The sequence below is a fragment of the Manis javanica genome, chromosome 1, assembly GCF_040802235.1.
Source record: "Manis javanica isolate MJ-LG chromosome 1, MJ_LKY, whole genome shotgun sequence".
NCBI classification, from domain to species: Eukaryota; Metazoa; Chordata; class Mammalia; order Pholidota; family Manidae; genus Manis; species Manis javanica.
This window is the reverse complement of record NC_133156.1, coordinates 139,455,313-139,474,510: the sequence shown is the minus strand read 5'-3', so window position 1 is coordinate 139,474,510 and position 19,198 is coordinate 139,455,313.

Here is a 19,198-nt window from a genome sequence, read left to right as displayed (position 1 = left end):
GAGCAGGACCCTGCCCAGGAGGGCCAGGGGTGTTTGATTGGGGAAATAGGGCTATTGAGCAAGCGTTAAATAATGGGCACACCCAGAGCAATGTTGAACAAGCGCAGAGAGAAGATGCAGGAATGTGGAGGTCAAAGTTCACTTGTTAATCTACCTCAAAGAAAAAACCCAAATCAAACACAAAAAACCAAAAATCTCATGATATCATCAGAAACAGGCCAGTTTCCACATGGAAGCACCAGATGAGCTGGTGGAATTCTTATAGTTTCTCTGTTTCAGGAAGAATAGACTCATGGGTGATCCCTTTCACAGTGTGCATATCATTGTCTGGAGATTAAAATGACTGCAGGATAAATATAGGTAATTAAAATCCTTCCCTTACCGTATTTCACAACACTCAGCCCTACCCAACAGCATCTACTGGGTACCTTACAACTACAAAAAGACTATGACTGTAAAAAAACATAGATCACAAAGTGGAAGACACAGTTAAGCATGTACCATGACCCCAGAAAGGGCTTGGTGTGTGATGGACCTCATTTTTATTGTCAGCTTGGTGAGTCATAAATCACTGCACCCAATAAACTCCTGATATATTTTCTGAGTGAACAGAAGTCACCATCCTGATTGTAAAATTACCCCTCATTGCCGAGTAGCTCAATGTTAAAAAGCCACCTTTATGAGGCAACAAGCATTAGAGCAACATCAGAGAGATTGGATGTGATCAGAACAAATGGACTTTCTTGCCATGTAATGGATTTATTGTGTCAGATGTACAAGTGCTTTTCCCTGAACCAGGTAATGTTGAAATTAATGGTGGTCAAGAATCAAATCTGGTGCTATTTCACATCTGCAAATTTTTCAATAATTATAAGGAGACAAGGACTTCTGGCTGGCAACGGAAAGAGTGGTCCAGGAATATTTCTTCACTATGAGAGCCATGACCCCAACATTGAGTGTAAGCATATATTATGTCTTCATTGATCCGTGGGCGAGGGTGGGATTTATATGTTGGTTGTTTTTGAATGTGGGTGGCTCTTTCTGTTGAAAGGTCCAGGCAATACCCTCAACAACTGATCCCAGGGAAGTGACTGGGGTTTGGCACATGATGACATGTAAGGTAGAGCCTCAGCTCTTAGGTCACAACCTAAACGGAACATGAGGTGTGTGTGTGCACAAAGGTGGACAATGATGACCTGCTGGAGAGAGACACAGACAAGCGGGAAGGGAGAGATGCCTCCAGGCTGGGGTGCGGAGGGCAGCTTCAGAGAGACCGTGGAGCATTTGCATTGCACCTTCAGGATGGGGTCTAGGAAGAGGACTTAAAAAGATTTGATATTTTGATAATTAAGATAAGGGCACATCAAGATGTAGGCAGGCAAGTGTATTCCTGAAAGACAAAACAGCATGAGTAGGGGGCACAGGGCTTATTCCACTGGGGGTGGTCTGGGGCAGTGGAGTGCAGGCCCCTGACCATGAGCAGAGGACATTCAGGTTGGAAGACAACGTGGGCCTACATGGCAGAGCTTTGAAAACCAGACTGAAGTGTTTGGTTTTTATTCTGTATGGGATTGCTGTAGACTGACACTATTGTTTGCCAACCCGGCAGGTATTACCGACTCTTTTTTTCTGTTTGCAAACAGAGCCACACTGAGCATAAACTTTGCATTTTATAGACCAACGGTGTTCATAAAATGGTTTTGTAGGTGTTTGACCAGAGGAATGAGGCTTGAGCTGATCAGTCCTTTATTTGCACAAACTCAGAGGGAGGGTGGAAAGTGGGGAGGAGGGAGAAAGACGTGAGACAAAAAGACAAAGTGGAGGCTGTGAGGTGTTGAAGCAACAGGGCACACCTGAAAACCTTCTAGAATATAAAAATGTACAGATGTCACTTCACGAAATACTGGAAGGGTGATAACTTCCTAACAACTCTGGGATGATAACAACACAATTTATTTTGATTTGCTTCATCCTAGCGGGCAGCTGAATTCCTCCACAGAACTGTATGATCTGTACCAACCAAGGAGAGCGGCCACCAGAAGGCTCTCCCCGTGTGCTCTGACCTGTGCTCTTGGCAGGCCTTCCCACCCTCTCCCTGCCCCCCTACAGTATCAGTAATTATGTGAAACATAGACAGACTGTAGTGGGTTGAAGGCCTAACCCGCAGGACCTGCAAATGCAACATCATTTGGAAACAGGGTCTTCACAGATGCAATCAAGTTAAGGTGAAATCTAAGAAAAGAAATCCCAAGAGTTCCCATGGCAAAGAAAAAATCTTTCTTCCTTTTCATTTTTCCTTTGTTGTCTATATGAGATTATGCTGTTAACTTATTGTGGTAATCTTTTCACAGTTTATGTACATCGAGCCATTTTGCTGTGCCCCTTAAACTTGTACAGTGCTGTTTGCCAGTTATATCTCAATAAAACTGAAATGAAAAAAATGTTAAGATGAGGTCACACTGGATTGGGGTGGCCCTTAGATCCAATAACTGGTGTCTTTAGAAGAAGGGGGGATTTGGACCCAGAGACGGAGGAGACCCGTAGGGAAGCAGGCCGTGTGAGGCAGAGGCCAAGGGAGGCTGAGACTGGTGTTACTCATGTGCCATAACATCAAGAATGGCCACAACCATCAGAAGTTGGCTGAGGCAAGACAAGATTCTTCCCCAAAATTTCCAAGGAAGTGTGACCCTGCTGACACCTTTATTTTGGATTTCTAGTATCCAGACCCTTGAGAAAAGACATTTCTGTTACTTTTAAGTCATCTGGTTTGCAGTAATTTGTGACTACAGTCCCAGGAAACTACACATAGACCAACATTGTTGTGCTGGGTGAGAGACAACTTATATGCTATTTATAAGAGACAAACTTTACATAAAAAGACAGAATGATTGAATGTAAAAAAATGTAGAATAATATAGCAGACAAACACTAGCCAATAGAAGGCTGTTGTAGCTCTATTACTATCAAACCAGTTAAGGTCTACCAGAAAAAAAGAGGGACATTTCTTACTGATAAAGTAAGCTAGTCAACAGAAACACGTAACAGTCTTTAATTGTGTACAGCCAATAGTATGTTTTTTTTTATTGTTAAGGTATTATTGATATACACTTTAATGAAGGTTTCACGTGAAAAAAACAATGTAGTTACTACATTTACCCATATTATTGTGTCCCCCCCATACCCCATTGCAGTAACTGTCCATCAGTGTAGTAAGATGCCACAGAGTCACTACTTGCCTTCTCTGTGCTACACTGTCTTCCCTGTGAACCCCAACCCACACAATGTGTATTAACCATAATACCCCTCGATCCCCTTCTCCCTCCCTCCCCACCTGCCCTCCCACACCCCTCCCCTTTGGTAATCACTAGTCCCTTCTTGGAGTCTGTGAGTCTGTTGCTGTTTTGTTCCTTCAGTTTTGGTTCATTGTTATGCTCCACAAATGAGGGAAATCATTTGGCACTTGTCTTTCTCCACCTGGCTTATTTCTTTCACTGAGCATAACATCCTGCAGCTCCATCCATGTTGTTGCAAATGGTAGATTTTGTTTCTTTCATATGGCTGAGTAATATTCCATTGTGTATATGTACCACATCTTCTTTATCCATTCATCTACTGATGGACACTTAGGTTGCTTCCATATCATGGCTATTGTAAGTAGTGCTGCAATAAATATAGGGGTGCATATGTGTTACTGAATCTGAGAAATTATATTCTTTGGGTAAATTCCTAGGAGTAGAATTCCCAGGTCAAATGGTGCTTCTATTTTTAGTTTTTTGAGGAACCTCCATATTGCTTTCCATAATGGTTGAACTAGCTTACATTCCTACCAGCAGTGTAGGAGGGTTCCCCTTTCTACGCATCCCTGCCAACATTTGTTGTTCTTAGTCTTCTCTATACTGGCCATCCTAACTGGTGTGAGGTGATATCTCACTGTGGTTTTTATTTGCATTTCTCTGATAATTAGTGATGTGGAGCATCTTTTCATGTGCCTGTTGGCCATCTGAATTTCTTCCTTGGAGGACTGTCTGTTCATATACCCCACCCATTTTTTAATTGGGTTATTTGCTTTTTGGTTGTTGAGGCATTGTGAGTTCTTTACATATTTTGGATGTTCAACCCTTGTCGGATATGTCGTTTACAAATATATTCTCCCATACTGTAGGATGCCTTTTTGTTCTGTTGATGGTGTCCTTTGCTGTACAGAAACTTTTTAGTTTGATGTAGTCCCATGTGTTCATTTTTGCTTTCATTTCCCTCACTCGAGGAGATGTGTTTAGGAAAAAGTTGCTCATGTTTATATTCAGGAGATTTTTGCCTATGTTTTCTTCTAAGATTTTTATGGTTTCATGACTTACATTCAGGTGTTTGATCCATTTCGGGTTTACTTTTGTGTATGGGGATAGCCAATAATCCACTTTCATTCTCTTGCATGTAGCTGTCCAGTTTTGCAATAATATGGTTTAACAACATACATCTCTCAGAAACAGATTGAATAAGCAGGATAAAAAAATCACTACATATAAGACAATATTCGAGGAACACAAGTTTACCAACTTGACTTGAGCACCAAGCTCAACAAGGGCAACCAACCCACAGCATGGGTGTCTTGCCAAGTGATGGCGGTTTTTAGTTTATTTATTGTTAGGGCAGTTCCTCCTTGTACTAGTTATGCAGACACGCTATAAAGATAGAGTAGGAATAGCTTGCACCCTTACTGGTTTATTTCCTAAATCCCAGGGCTTTGGCAGCAGAACATTAGTGCCAGAGGAGGAAGAAAGGGGCCAGGACACTTAGGGTTTGAGAGGCTCAAGAAATATATGAATGATGATAAGACCAGAATTATAAGCACAGAGACTTGTCTGGCCAGGGGTGGGAGTGGGAGTGGTGGGGGTCAGTTCATGAAGCCAAGCATTGTGAGCACGGGAACCAGTGTGGGTAATGACTGAGGGGAGGAGTCGGAGTCCAGCTGCAGGGAAGCAGCACCGCCTTGCTTTTCTCCCTTGAAAGATGGGAGAGGTGAGGCTGTAAAAAGAGGAATGAGATAACGAGTGGGCCCTTTGGAAAATTACAGGAAGCTGTGGAGTACTGAGGTTAAGATCATGGACTTTGGAGTCACACTGCCTGAGTTTGAATCCAGCTTCCCCTCTTACTAGCTGTGTGATCTTGGGCAAGTTACTTAACCTCTCTGTGCCTCTTTCCCCCAACTAAAGAATGGGAATAACATTGGCTCTAGGTTGTAAAATTGTTGTAAGAATTAAACAAGTTGGTAAGATTGTGGTGTTCCTGACACACTATTCCTCAATTTGCGACTTCTGGGAGGAGGCATGTCAGAGAAGCTGTTCTGGTTGTAGAGGTCTAAGCGGTGGAAAGTGCTGGTGCAAAGGTACAGGTTAGGACAGAGGGTGCCTAGTCATGGACCTCTGGGCCTTTGCACCATCTTCATAGCATCAGAGAACCCCGAGGCAGGGGGTCTTTGCAGGACTCCAGGGTGCTGGGTGAGATGCTGGAGTATGGAAATCAGAGCACCCTTTTTGTTGCTAGGCTCAGCAATATTTCCATCGTCTTTTCTCTACTGTTTATGCTTAATGAAAATTTTCTGATTATGAAGGGTCTATATGGCAGCATTAGTTGGAATAGCTAAAAATTGGAAGCAATCTAAATGTCTATTAATAAGGGAAAGAATTAATTAATTATAATATGTTTGATGATACTTGATGGCAGTTAAAATAAATGAATTGGGTCAATGACTCAGACACCTGAATGGCTCTCAAAATCTAATGTTCGTGAAATAGTGAGTTGCAGTGTAACAAAACATGTGTATGTTTATGAAAGCACAATATACAGAAGAGTATACAGACAGAGACTAGACGGATGTATACTCAGGAAGAGGAGGCCTGGGACTAGGAGCACAGTGGACTCGAACTCCATCTAGCACATTCTAGTCCTTCATTAAGTATCCAAAGCAAAAACAGATGTTAACTCTGAGTGCATAGTCCATTACTTCCCTGTACTTTCTCCTGTTCTTAAAAAAACTTTTCATGCCCGTTGTAGAAAATTTAGAAAATAAAGTATAGAAGATGCAAGTTAAGTATCATTCAGATGTAATCCTTACCATCATTTTGTGCTATTTCCATGTGTGTGGAGAAGTGTATTTGAAATTTGTACTGTATGTTCAGTTTTGTAAACTGGTTTTAAACTGCATTTTCCTATGTTGTTAAATATTCTTCAAAAACACTTGCTAAAAAGAAAACCACAGACTCAAAACGGAGTCACTTATACTAGGCTATGTCACCAGACTTGAGCTTAGTGTCTAACTTAATTATAGTTTCAACCTCCCCCAGAAATGCAGTCTTAACTGGTCAGTCCAGAATCTTCTGGTCAGCACCTGTGATAATCTGTGGTGGGCCCTCTCTCCCCTCCAAGGGAAGATGAGGTAATCTGTCTAGTAAGACCCCTTTTCCTTCCCTCTAAAGGAAGGTGATCTTGCCTGAAACGATCCTTTCTTTTGCTGATGGGCCTCATTTCTGCCTAAGATCTTCCCATTTTGTACAGGTCTTTGGAGCTCCCTTCTACTTACTAGATGGGATGCTGCCCTATTTATGAATGGTTTAATCAAGCCAATTAGACCTTCACATTTACTTGGTTGCCTTTTGTGTTTTAACACATGATGCTCAGTGGCTGCAAATTAGCTCTGCACACACTGCAATTTATTCTATCATTTTCCATAACTAGATACATTAAGCATTGCTCACTTTTTGTTGCTGTAAATAATGAGGACATGGGCATTATATATTTCTGATTATATACTTAAGATAAATTCCTGGGAACAGAATTTTGGGTTCAAAACGTATGAGCGTTTTTATGGCTATTGACACACACTGCCAAATCGGTTTTCCAAAAGGTTGGACTGATTGACACTCCCACTAGTACTGTATGGGATGCTCGCTGATTTTAGGGTCTTTTAATTAGATAATAAGACACCTAAACTCATTGTACTTCTATTGAAAATTTGTTTTTCCTAGTCTCCCAGGCTCATTTTCTTTTGGATTTCCTCTAACAGTGGTTCGTTCAGACCTCAGGAAGGGAGTGGCTTTGGATGAAAGACAGGGCAGGTGGGTGTGAGAACCTCAGAGCCTAATGTGTGCTCCTGCAGGAACCTCAGCGTCAATCTCTTTCCTCTGATGAATTCAGTCACTTTGTCATTAGATTGGGGAAGTCTTATTACTGCTCACCATCTCCTGCTCCGTGGCCAGCACATGCACTACAGATGTCCTTCGTGTGAAAGACAGCCTGCCATTTTGTAGTAGTTGCTGTTTTATATCAATAGGAAGCTGATACAATATTCTCATCAGAAACACTGATTTAACTGAAATGACTGTCCCTTTCTAAACACGACAATCCAACCCTAATGTTCACCATGACTGGCAAAAGTCCTTTTCATATGGGCACACCTCTCCCTATCTGAATTGATTCCAGTTGACAGGGTATTCATGAGTGCCATATGGTTCCATAGAACTAACCAGAGGTTTAGTCCTGGCATATTAATTGACATGTAATGTATGTTTGTTATAGCTCACATATTTACTTCTAGGGTATTTGTACACATAATCCCCAACTATTTTTGAAAGAGCTTTCTGGTTTGTGATACTTAATTCCTTTAAACTTACATCGATATAAAGCAGAAATTATTTGCATAACCAACTGTCACCATTAAGATTTCCATCCATTCAACATTTTAAAGTAAAACAGTAGCTGCCTCCTAGTGCTTTTAGGATAAATAGCCACACCCTTTCCACGAGGCAGAAGCCTGTCTGGTCTCGTTCCGTGGAAACTCTCCATCTCAAACCTCTTCGACTTTCTTTCTAGACTCAAACACAGCATGTTCCCTCTGGCCTCAGGACCTTTGCACATGCCATTTCCATTGCCTGAAATAGTCTGACTGCTCATGCAAATTATTTCTGACCCAGCAGATCCCATTCCAGGACCATCCCTTGTCCAGTATTAGTGGAATCTTTTAGATGAGTTCAATATCCATCCTCAGGAAAGGCTGTCCCCACTGGCCCAGATTACCTCCAGACTCTCTGATGTATGTTGCCAGATCACGTTGTGTTTTTGCTTGTGGCGTTTTGTAGTTTGCAATTCCATATTTATCTATGTGACCAATGTTTGATATCTTTCTCTCCCATTGGAGCTCTAGGTGCTTGGAGCTCCATGCAGGAAGGGACTGCTTCTCTTATTGCCATAACGTGGCTGCCAGCACAATGTGGGCCAGATAAATACGGAAACAGTGCTTGATGAATGAATAAATGGATACTGATATAATACAGCTAATCATTTGGCTGGGTTAGTGCAGTAGTTGACTATCCGTGCATATAATTTTCTTGCAAGGGGATGAACTATGTCTTATGCCACAGAAGAGTGTCACTCACAGTAGAAGCTTTAAAACAGGTGGGCAGGTTTTCTCTTCTGCTTAGGATGGGACTTTGTTTCTACCTTTGCCTCAGTCTGATTTAAAAATGGGAATGTCTTCACATTTCCTCTATCCTAAGTCACCAATGACTTTAAAATGACCTTCATTTAAAAATAACTTTTTAGTGGGAAAAACTTAACCATAAAAAAAAAGAAAATCAGCATTGCTTCCACCTTGAATACATGAATTAATTGTATAACACATCTAATTTCTGGTCATATTAACGTGTAAAAAATTTAAAAAGAACATCTTAGAATTTAGACAAAATTTGGGAGTCCCTACCACAAAGGATGACTATGAGTATTAAAAGAGATGAATGCCTGTTAAGTATATTGCTAAGTGCCTGGTACCTAAATTGTTCAATAAAACGGTGCTTATTTAATATTAAATATATCACAATTATTATTATCATTTTTCTTTGAGATGGTTAACTTGATTTTAGCCTATGGATTTTATATCTCCAGTGGTATTAAAGGGCCCATTGAATTACTTTATAAATTCAATCTCCCTAGTATTACTAAGATAGAGTTGTAGGGCCTAAGGGGAGGCCACACTGAGATGTGCCATTGTGGCATGCAGATTATTTTGAGCTAAAAACCATCAAGGCTGGAAAGACTTGGGAAGACACCTTAACCCCACTCCCCCAACTGCATAAAAAGAATTTAAATGGAAGAACTGCTCTAGGAGGAGATCTCTCACAGGAGATAGCTATATTACAATGTAAATTAGATGTGGTAGACAGGGAGGATGTGGCTAAGTCTGTTAAAATTTCTCTGTGCTTCATTGTTTCTGTGTGGCCCATCAATACTTTATCAAACATTTACTCTCACATTCCTATGAATTGCTTCATTTTTCCTTTGAAGTCTCAGACCCCTATCCCTCTCTCCTTGGTTCAGGATGACATACAGACCTTCTTGTCCCTGACTGTCTTTGGGACCCATGTCTATTTTTCCCCATATGTACATAATTAAACTCTGTTTTGTTCTTCTGTTAATTTAACTCATGTCAGTTTGATTTTTAAACTAGCTAGAACCTCGAAAGGTAGAGGAAATTTCTTCCTCCCCAATGGTATGAACATGAGATGGGCATCAATAGTATAGATGAACTGAGGAATTCAAACCAGGGAGGCCAGAGCTGCTTGGGACCCTGTCTCCTGCGTGGTCCTGATGAAAGGGAGCCTCTGGTCTCCCTTAGGTGATTGACACTCAATATCCAGCTCCTTTTCTACAGAAGAGTCCCTGTTTGGTGGGCCTGCTTTGGCTGTCTCTCTGTTGTGGTCAGGATGTTATTGTTGTCTTTTCTTTGTTTACACCAAATAACAAGGGAGCATGTTTATTCTAAGAGATCACTGTAGGGCTGCTGCCCCCTGGCCTGGGCCTTCATTCTTGCTTGCCCCATGCAGTCACCTCCTACAGACCACACTTCCCTCCTTGCAAGCAGGCCAATTTAAATCGATTCAATGCAAATGAGCAAGGTGCTGTCACTGGAGTCATCCATCTAAGTCACATATGTGTTCTTCCCACTCTTTTGAGTGTCTGGCTAAGTCTTTGGATTATCACCATTTAAAACATTATTCTTGTTAACATGTAAGAATAAAGTCAACCCTCTTAGTCTGGGGTATGAGGCTTTCCCAAGTCAGATCCCATTTTAACTTCCCAGCCTTCCTTTTGGTTTGTTCCTGACTCACTGCCAATTTTACCTATTCAGTCAAGCCTCAGTCCCCTCCACTTTCTAGAATAATCTCCTCCACTCTGCCCTCGCTTAGCACAACGTCCAGGTTTGTCCTCCAACACTAGATTCCATGTGTCCAAGTTGGATTGCAGACAGAAATGCACACAGCTGGTTTCCCTTGGAGACCGCAAACTCCTTGAAAGCAGGGACTCCATCCTGTTCATCTTTATATTGCAGTTTTTATGTGCAATACATGTAGAATGGAGAAATTCCTCTTTGGTTATGGAAACATCAAAAGGAACAGTGACTATACATCCATTATATGTCATATAAATGAAATCATGATAGAAAAAAGTGCCGGGTGAGGGGCTTTTGTAATAGTCATTTTTTGTTTTGTCTTCCTTTGAACCAATTTAATGGTACAAAGGGGCTTTTCTTTTCTCTGTCAGAAGAGAGATGCATATGCTGACAGATAGGCTGTTTTAGGTAAGCATCCATTGGTGTGTGTACCCGATGCTCAGCATGCTGCCAGTATACACTGTGCACAGCCAGTATGCATCAAAGCTGGTGTTTCACTGCATGAAGAGTGCCTTGAATTTGGAATGTGAGCACCAGGCATTGAAGATGGGATCAGCCCCTGGACTTAGGGGATAGTTGGGTGAGGCCATCCCTCCTCAGATCCACCTTCTTTTTAGCTGCAGTTCCTGGGCCACAGAGGAGCCACTGAACATTCTCATTCTTAATGGAGGGCTGGGCTGATTCTATAAGCATTCAAGAAAAATAGATGTCATAGAGAATTATTCTAAGCCAACGACCTTGTGATACCTAAAAGTGGAATTTCCTGGTATTTTAGGGTGCCTCTAACAAAATAATTCTGTGTGCAACATAGCCTATTGGGTTTTCCATATTATGTTTTATGGCTCCCTGGAGTTTTAGGTGTTCTTTTGAAAATGATTTTTTGCATATTTAAAAATTAGGTACAGATACGATTTCTAAATCTAGTTCTTTTTCTTTTCCAATGACTTAATTGTATTCATATCTATCTTGTGGCAGATGTGTTTCAAAGTGCCAACAGGCATTAAACAAGGAAGTCAACAATATGGTCTTACTGAGTGATGGATGATTTGCAGGTTTCTTGTAATTACTGAAAAGTCAAAATAGCAATTCTGAATTAACCACCCCTCCACAAAAAAGGCCAAAATCCCCAGTAAATACTAGACCAGGCTCAGAGGTCAGGGAATACGGGTTCCAGCCTCAGTCTGGAGTTGACTGAATGTGGTGATCTTAAGAAGTTATTTTGTGCTCTTACTATCTGTCTCTCCAGCTACGGAGCAGAAACAAAAATGGTTGTCTTTCCCTATGCCAAAGATGGGAAGTAAGTAAGATAATGTGTGGAAAAATATCTGTAGATGACAAGGTCATGTGTATGTTTGAATTAAGTTACAAGCTTAAGATGTTTTTAGGTGCTGTTAGTTCTGTGTTGATGCCTTATGAAAACTTTGCATCTCAGTGACAGGTGACAAGTTGTTCATCTGTCATAACTAGTCTATAAAATCATTCCACTTTCCCTCCTTCTCTGCATGATCACCTTCATTTTTAGGCACTGCAAAAATGCCCTTGTTTTCAATGACACACATCATCTGAGTGGTCATTGTGTCTGTGCATATCCATGTCACCCTGTCCCCTGCCAGCCACGAACAGGTCCACAGCACCATGGAGTAGGTGCCCTGCACATGCTGGCCTCCTGGGTGATGGTCAACCACAGAAGTCCTTCAGGGCATGAGGTTTTAGGGCAAGGTGCTCCCAAGTCTAATTTTTCTTGCATTATTTTAACCAGATGCTGATAGAAATTGATGGGTGAGTGACCGCTCATCAAGCTTTGAGATATTTCTTAGGTAGAAACTGTTCAACGAGAAATGTCATTCTCCAGGTCTGTCAGAGTCTTGTCATTTTTGTGAGAATAAAGTTATTTGCCCTAAGGATTTTTCTAAACTCATTACTTTCCTATAAAAGACTTTCAATTGAAATAATACATGTCTCATTATGTAGTTACTTTCATTGCTGGAGACTCAAAACACTTAGAAAATATTTTAGACTCCTATTCAAGGACCATTTTCATCATTGTCAAGTTCACATATAGTGTTAAACAGCCACTATTTTAAACCTTGCTTCCATATTAATAAAATCCAGATGTAATAAGAAAAAAAGGATCCTGTATCTTGATACTATCATAGCGCTTTTTCAGAAATGCTGTATACTTACTCCGGCTGGAACTGGAGAGGCAAAGGCATCCCAATGAAGAGCATCATATGCTGCCTAATAGATTATAAAAACATGACCAGGCTTTCTATCTTCTCTGAAAGGTACCCCTCCTTCAGTTCGGCTCTGTGGGGATAATGTTTCTTACGCCGCATTTTCTCATTTGCCGTTTTCTTTCACTTACATGAAAGACACTAGCTTTAGGGTATATCTCACATAATCTCTGGTGGCGTGTTGCATCTTAACCCAATCTAGGGGACAGACCTAGATTGCAAAGCTCATCTTTGAAGGGTTGCAACCTTATCTGTTCATAGGTCTGCTTAATCCATCAGAATGTCCAACCTTGGCAGCAATCTGAAGGCCTACGGAGACTCATGCTTTGCATAGCACTCTAGCTGGGCAAAAATGCCGCCATCATTCAGAATAACACTTTGTAGAATTTTAGCATCTTTTATTTAAAATATCTAAAACTGTTTTGTAGTGAGTCATTTTTTAGTCTTACCTGTAAAGTGAGAAAACTACCTGGTCTATGAGAGTATTAGCTATGTAGATAGAAAGGAATTTCTGTAAGGGCTTGCCATAACAACTTTAAAAATTTTAATTAAAATTAAAAGCAAAATGGACCTTTCTAGAACTGATATATTTTTACTTAATAATAATAATAATATATATATATATTTACTTTAAATAGTCGATGATTAGATTTTCCCCTCCCCCTCCATGGGCAAGATTTCCAGTATTTTAATAATATTTTAGGCATGCATAATTATTTGCTTCCTGAGATATCAGCATTGGGAAATGAAGTAACGCATTTCAATAGATAAGGAAAATTTCCCCCAGCTGTGGCAAAACACAGGTTTTCTTTTTTATTAGACAGAAAAACTGATTGCTTAAGATTAAAATAAAGTTAATGGCAACTGTGTTATGAAAATGCCCAGAGTCCTTTATGTTATCATGCATTTTAGCAAAAGATTCCCATTCATCTTAGTATTGCTATCCAACTGGTACATGTTTTGCCCTGCTGACGAGATAATTGGTTGTTAGTGGAACCAGGAGAACATCTTAAAATTCCTTTGCAAGTTATCTTTCAGCACGAGGAGGGATAGGAGTGCGGAATGCAAATATGCATCATGCCAGCCATGTGGAACTGACATGGAATGTCTGTCAGCATTAATTGCATCATAGATGGTGGTGCTGACATTTCTGAAAATTAATGCTTAAAGAAAAACAGTGACAAGCACATAATGGAATATAGGCATGTCAGACAGAAAGATAATCTTAAAAAAATTCCCGAGATCATATTTATATTTGTATAGCAATTTCTTCTTTTAAGGCATGTCACTGAATAGTCAACTAGTTACATAAAAAATTATCCAGCAAATGAATCATTAATATGAAAGCTTGCCAACCAATGGTGATATTACTCTAGGTTTCTTCACTTTTATTCAGATCCCTTTCTTCCTAGTATTCTGCATTTGTCAACAGCAGATCTTCTAGAAGTCTGTGGTCTAAGAAGGCATTTCCTTATCTGCTTATTCTTGGAACTCCAGTGTCTCACAAAATACTCATTGTTTTACAAAAAAGAGAATTTTCCTGGCTGTATTAATCAGCATTTTCCAGAGAACAGATGTGATAGGATGTTTATAAAAATAGAAAGAGATTTATTGTAAGGAATTGGCTCAGATAATTATGGAGGCTGGCAAGTCCGTAATCTGCTGTGTAGGCCAGCAAGCTCCAGACCCAGGACAGCTAATGGTGAAATGAAATCTGAAGGCATTCTGCTGGACAATTTCCTCATGCTGGGGGAAGGCTGGACTTTTGGTTCTATTCAGGCTTTCAACTGATTGCATAAGGCTCACCCACATTATGGAGAGGATCTACTTTATTAAAAATTTACTGATTTAAACATTAATCACATCAAAAAATCACCCTGCAAGTAGACAAATAAAATTAACCATCACAAGTCCACCCCTGTCCGTATGGCGTCCATATGCATCTCTTTCAACTATACTTAATCTCCAAATTAAAAAAATGACAAGGTCATACATTCACCTAACATGATACAACTCCTCAGTGTACAACCCCAAACACACTAACCCTTTCTCCGGAAGAGGCTACAAAGCCCTGGGATCATGTTCACTCTTCTTGATATCCTGTCACTTAAATACTGTGATGTCCAGTTAGCAATATTTACGTACTGTGATATAAAGTCAGTATGTCTCATGCTACCTGATAAGAGATAAATGGGGGAGAAGACAGAAATATCCACTTAATTCACCCATGCACAAACATATTCCTATCAACATGAGGAGGAAATACTCAAGACAATGACAGCCCAGTTTCTGTAACTGGCTGTATGGTAGTCCTTGGTGTTCATAGCTACATTTTCCCACCACTCATTCTCTATTTTTTCTGCCTTCAGTTCAACAGGCACCTCAGCTGTCCATGGTTCTTTACCTGGTGGGGTGACCCAAACCCTCATTCCTGAAGGATCTGGCTATTAGTCATCCTGTCTGGTTGGGCTCCTGCAGTTTTCCAATGACCTTAGTTAAAGGGCACAGTAATACTAAGAGACTCGCCAGGTATCTCCTGTATCTGAGCCACACTCTTCCTTTGCTCCATGTGGCAGAGCAGCCCAATTTTTCCCTTACAGTCAGGAACTCCCTTCTTTGTCTGTTGATTTAGAGACATGAGGGACCCCAGATGACCAAGTAGCCCTCTTAACTTCCAGTTCAATGGAATTATTGTTGTGTCCCTGGTGCAAACAGTTCTCCCTTTGGAACTAAGATCTCTAAGCCTGGAGTATAAGGTTCTGGGAACAGGGAGCAACATTTCTCAAGTGGGTCACTAGGGGTAATAGTGAGTAGGGCCACTCCCATTTCCACCCCTTGATTTCTGGATAGTGACTTCTGGCTATCAGAGAAACAGTGCCATATGTTGGGAACTAATGCAGAGCATATACAAGCTCCTGGAGAACCTTGTCCCAGCCTTGCAAGGTATTGTCACCTATTTGGCACTGTAACTTCAAAAGGGCATTCTGCTACTCCATTGAGCCAGCTGTTTCAAGATGATGGTGAACATGGCAAGACCAGTTAATTACACACCACAGACCTATTTCTGTACTACATGTGCCATCAAGCGAGGTTCTTGCTCAGAGGTGATGCTGTGTGGGACACCTTGATGGTGGGTAAGGTGCTCTGTAAGTTCATGCATGGCAATTTTGGCAAAAGCATTGCATGCAGCGAAGGCAAATCCATATTCAGGGTAAGTGTTATTTGAATAAGGACAAAATGCTACCCCTTCCATGGCAGACGTGGCCCTATGTAATCCACCTGCCACCTGGTAGCTGGCTTATCATTTCACTTCTGGTACCCAAATCTGTATTTGTGTTCTCCAGAGAAATACAACGGATAGGACACACACACACACACACACACACACACACACACACACACACACACACACACATAGATTTATTATAAGAAATTGGCTCATGAAACTATGGAGGCTGACAAGTCCAGTATTTTCAGTGTGGGCTGGCAGGCTTGAGAGTCAGGAGAACAGATGACACAGTTCCAGTCTGGAGGCTAGAAGCTGAGGAAAGCCAGTGGTGCAGATGAAGTCTGAAGGCCTTCTGCTGGAGAATGTTCTCTTGCTCTGGGAGGCCAGTCTTCTTCAGGCCTTCAACTGACCTGATGAGGCCCACCCATATTATGGAGGGCAATCTGCCTTACTCAAAGTTCACTGATTTAAATGTTAATTTCATCCAAAATGTCCCCCAAGCTAACCATCACACTAGCAAAAAAAAAAAACAACAACAAAAAACTGGAGGGAGGGAGCACAGCATGTTATAGTCCCTTTATGGAGGAAGAATCACAATACATAGTAACATAAGGCCCTGAGAAGTCCTGCAGTGAAGATGCCTTTCCTTATTTGCATAGCCTTGTGTTTCCCAAAGTTACTTGCTCATGGGACACCCCCCTGCATTTTTTTTTTCCTGTGAAAACTTATTACCGTCTTGTCACACACTAGTGTTTAGAGAAACAGAATCAGGCAAAAAGCTGGTCTACAGAATGGTTTCTATTTAAGCAACTGGCTCCTTTGGGGATTAAGTTGATGATATCACCTTCATTAACTGGCTTCATTAACTGACTCTAGTTGCCTAAGTGGGTATTTATGTGTCTGATTTGTTGGGTGCTTACTGTCAGTTCTGTGGGAGAAAGCATGGGGCAGGAGTGTGTCCTTCAAAATCCAGGATATGCTCGGTAATGTCTAAGCCCTACCTAATGGGGAGGGGACCACACTGCCAGTTTTGCCTCATTGCCTGATGAAATGCTTGGTTAAGCAAAAGGTAGTAGTCAGAGGACAGATGGCTGCCACCACCAGCGCGTAAGGAGAGTCCCCTGCCTGGGATTTCACACCCAACAGCTAAGATGTTAAATACCAGGTGCTCTTGCCATTGTCATCATCAGTAACACAAATCACCACCTGGGAAAGACACAAACAGAAAATCAGAAGTAAAAGGAAACAACACAGTCACTGTTTTTTTCCCTTTGCATATTCATAGGTGTATGATTTCTTTTTTAACTCAGAGAAATAAGGGTGCATCTTTAATCCTATCATCCTGGAACACTTGATGAGTAAGTGTCTGAGTGCAGAAAGGCATGGAAATACGGTATCACTTGTTCTAGTTCATTGAAAAAAAGCTGTTGCTCTTTTGATAAGGGTTACATTGAATCTGTACAAAATATGATATTATTTGATAGAAGTTCCTGAAATCTACATGCAGGAATGTGACAAGCCTAAGTGGATCACAGGAAACTGTCAAGCTGTGTACCTTTATATGAAACCAAATGTTAAATTTCTCCAGGTAATCCTCAGATGATTATCACATTGAGATGGTTCTCTTCACCACAAGTATCATCCACTTTCTCCTTTAACCCAACCTCAGACATCATCCCTGGTCCTCGAGGGTAGAAGGGGGCATTGGAGAGAGCCGAGGCAGCAGAGAGCAGAGAGAGGTGCGGAGCAGATGACTGAGGGCAGCCAGGCCTTGCTTAGGAAAAGATTCCCTTGACAAGGACAATCTCCAGAAAGAAGACCTGTGTGCGAAATTAGGGCACATGCATTTTACCCATCATGAGGACCTGGAGAAGTACTAAAGGCTTTTAGGCAGGGAGGGATAGGAAAAGATGCACACCGAAATCGTTTCAGTGCCCACTGAAGCACAGATGAGTGGTGGGGGGGCTCTCAGTCATTCAGGTGAGACTAAGTCTTGGTATGCTTGGGGGGTGTCTGTTTTATGTATTTAATAAAACATGGCTTCTGGAGGACAGGTGTGTGTTCTTTTTATCATAGTCCAGTCTGTTTTACTGTGAAGTGAGCTTCTAGGGCAAAAATGAGCTCCCAGCAAACTTGTTTTTGATATCAGTACTGAATCTTTCCATATCTGCTCAGCCCCCTCCTCTTCCTCTTTCTCCCAGGTCCCCTGGGGTGGAGTTCGGGTCTGGGGCAGCTGCAAGGCCCACTCTGCCCAGCTGGACCCTGATGCTGCCCGGGCTGGTGGTGGGAGGTGACACAGCCTGGTCTGGTGGCATCGGTGCACCGGGATGTAAGCTTTACCAATGAAGGGCAGGAGACACAAGGAGGTTGGCGAGGAAATCAGCCCCCCTCTGCATCTCTCCCAAAGTGTGCTGGCTCTCAGTGGCTCAGAGCAGGGCGTCTTTCGGAAGCTGTGGCCCTCTCGGTAACGACCTTGCGTTTGTTCCTTCTTCTGAGCTTCGTGTCCCTTCCCTCCACTCTGGCATGCTTGGCCTTGGTACTCTGTTTTCTCAGGAAGTCAGCGAAGACAATGCCAGGGTAGTAATACGGAAGACATTCTCGTTCATATGTGATTTTTCCTACGCGAGGAACGCCAGCATGGATAATGGAATTATGACCTTCATCAGGTAGGCAGAAAGCCTTCCTCTCAGCTGCTGCCCGAGCAGCAAGAGCTCTCTGGCTGCATTTTAAGAGAATTAAACTGAGTGCCTGTGTCTGGGGCGCCTCCCTTGACAACCCAGGCAGGCTCTGTGCTCTGGGCTGGGTCTGACTGTGCTGCCTCCCAGGCCCATGGCCCTCGGCCTCTCCGGCTCAGCGCTCCCTGCCCATCCGCCCCCTGCAGCTCTGTGTTAACTGGAGTGTTGCTAACAATCCCCTCTGCTGTTTCTGGCCATTTTAATAGCCCAGTGGCAGCCTGCAGCCAGGTTGAGCTGCTGACTGCTCTGTCGGTGTTACCTCTCAGGAACCCACCATTTGGTGAGGATTCCCTTTGCAGAGTTTTGTAGCACTGGAGCTGCCTGCCCTGCCCTGTTTTCACATAAACTCTGTCATTAGTGGGTGATTTTTGAGAATGTGAGGTGTGTTCTGCTATGTGTGTGTTGCAATCTAGCAGAAATGTCAGTGTCTGTTTTCAAGTAGACCCGAAAAAAGACTTACAGAACAAATAAAGAACATTAAGTGACTTATCCACATACTGGTATGATTACTTATTTTTTTTCTGTCTGTTTATGTCAGGGAAGATTTAAAGCTCTTATGTTGTAACTAATTGAGAAAACTGACTTCCTCCCATGGTGGCAGCATATCACTGGATGATGGCATGACGGCACTGTGCTATCTTTCTTTGCTCCCTCTGAATCCTCTCCTCCCTTCTCCACCCTGTTCTGTGCCCCGACAGTCTGGCTTCATCGGGCTGCATGAATCATGACTCTCCTGCCATCTGGCCTCCTGCTGGGTCCAGCCAGTGAGGCGCAAAGGAGA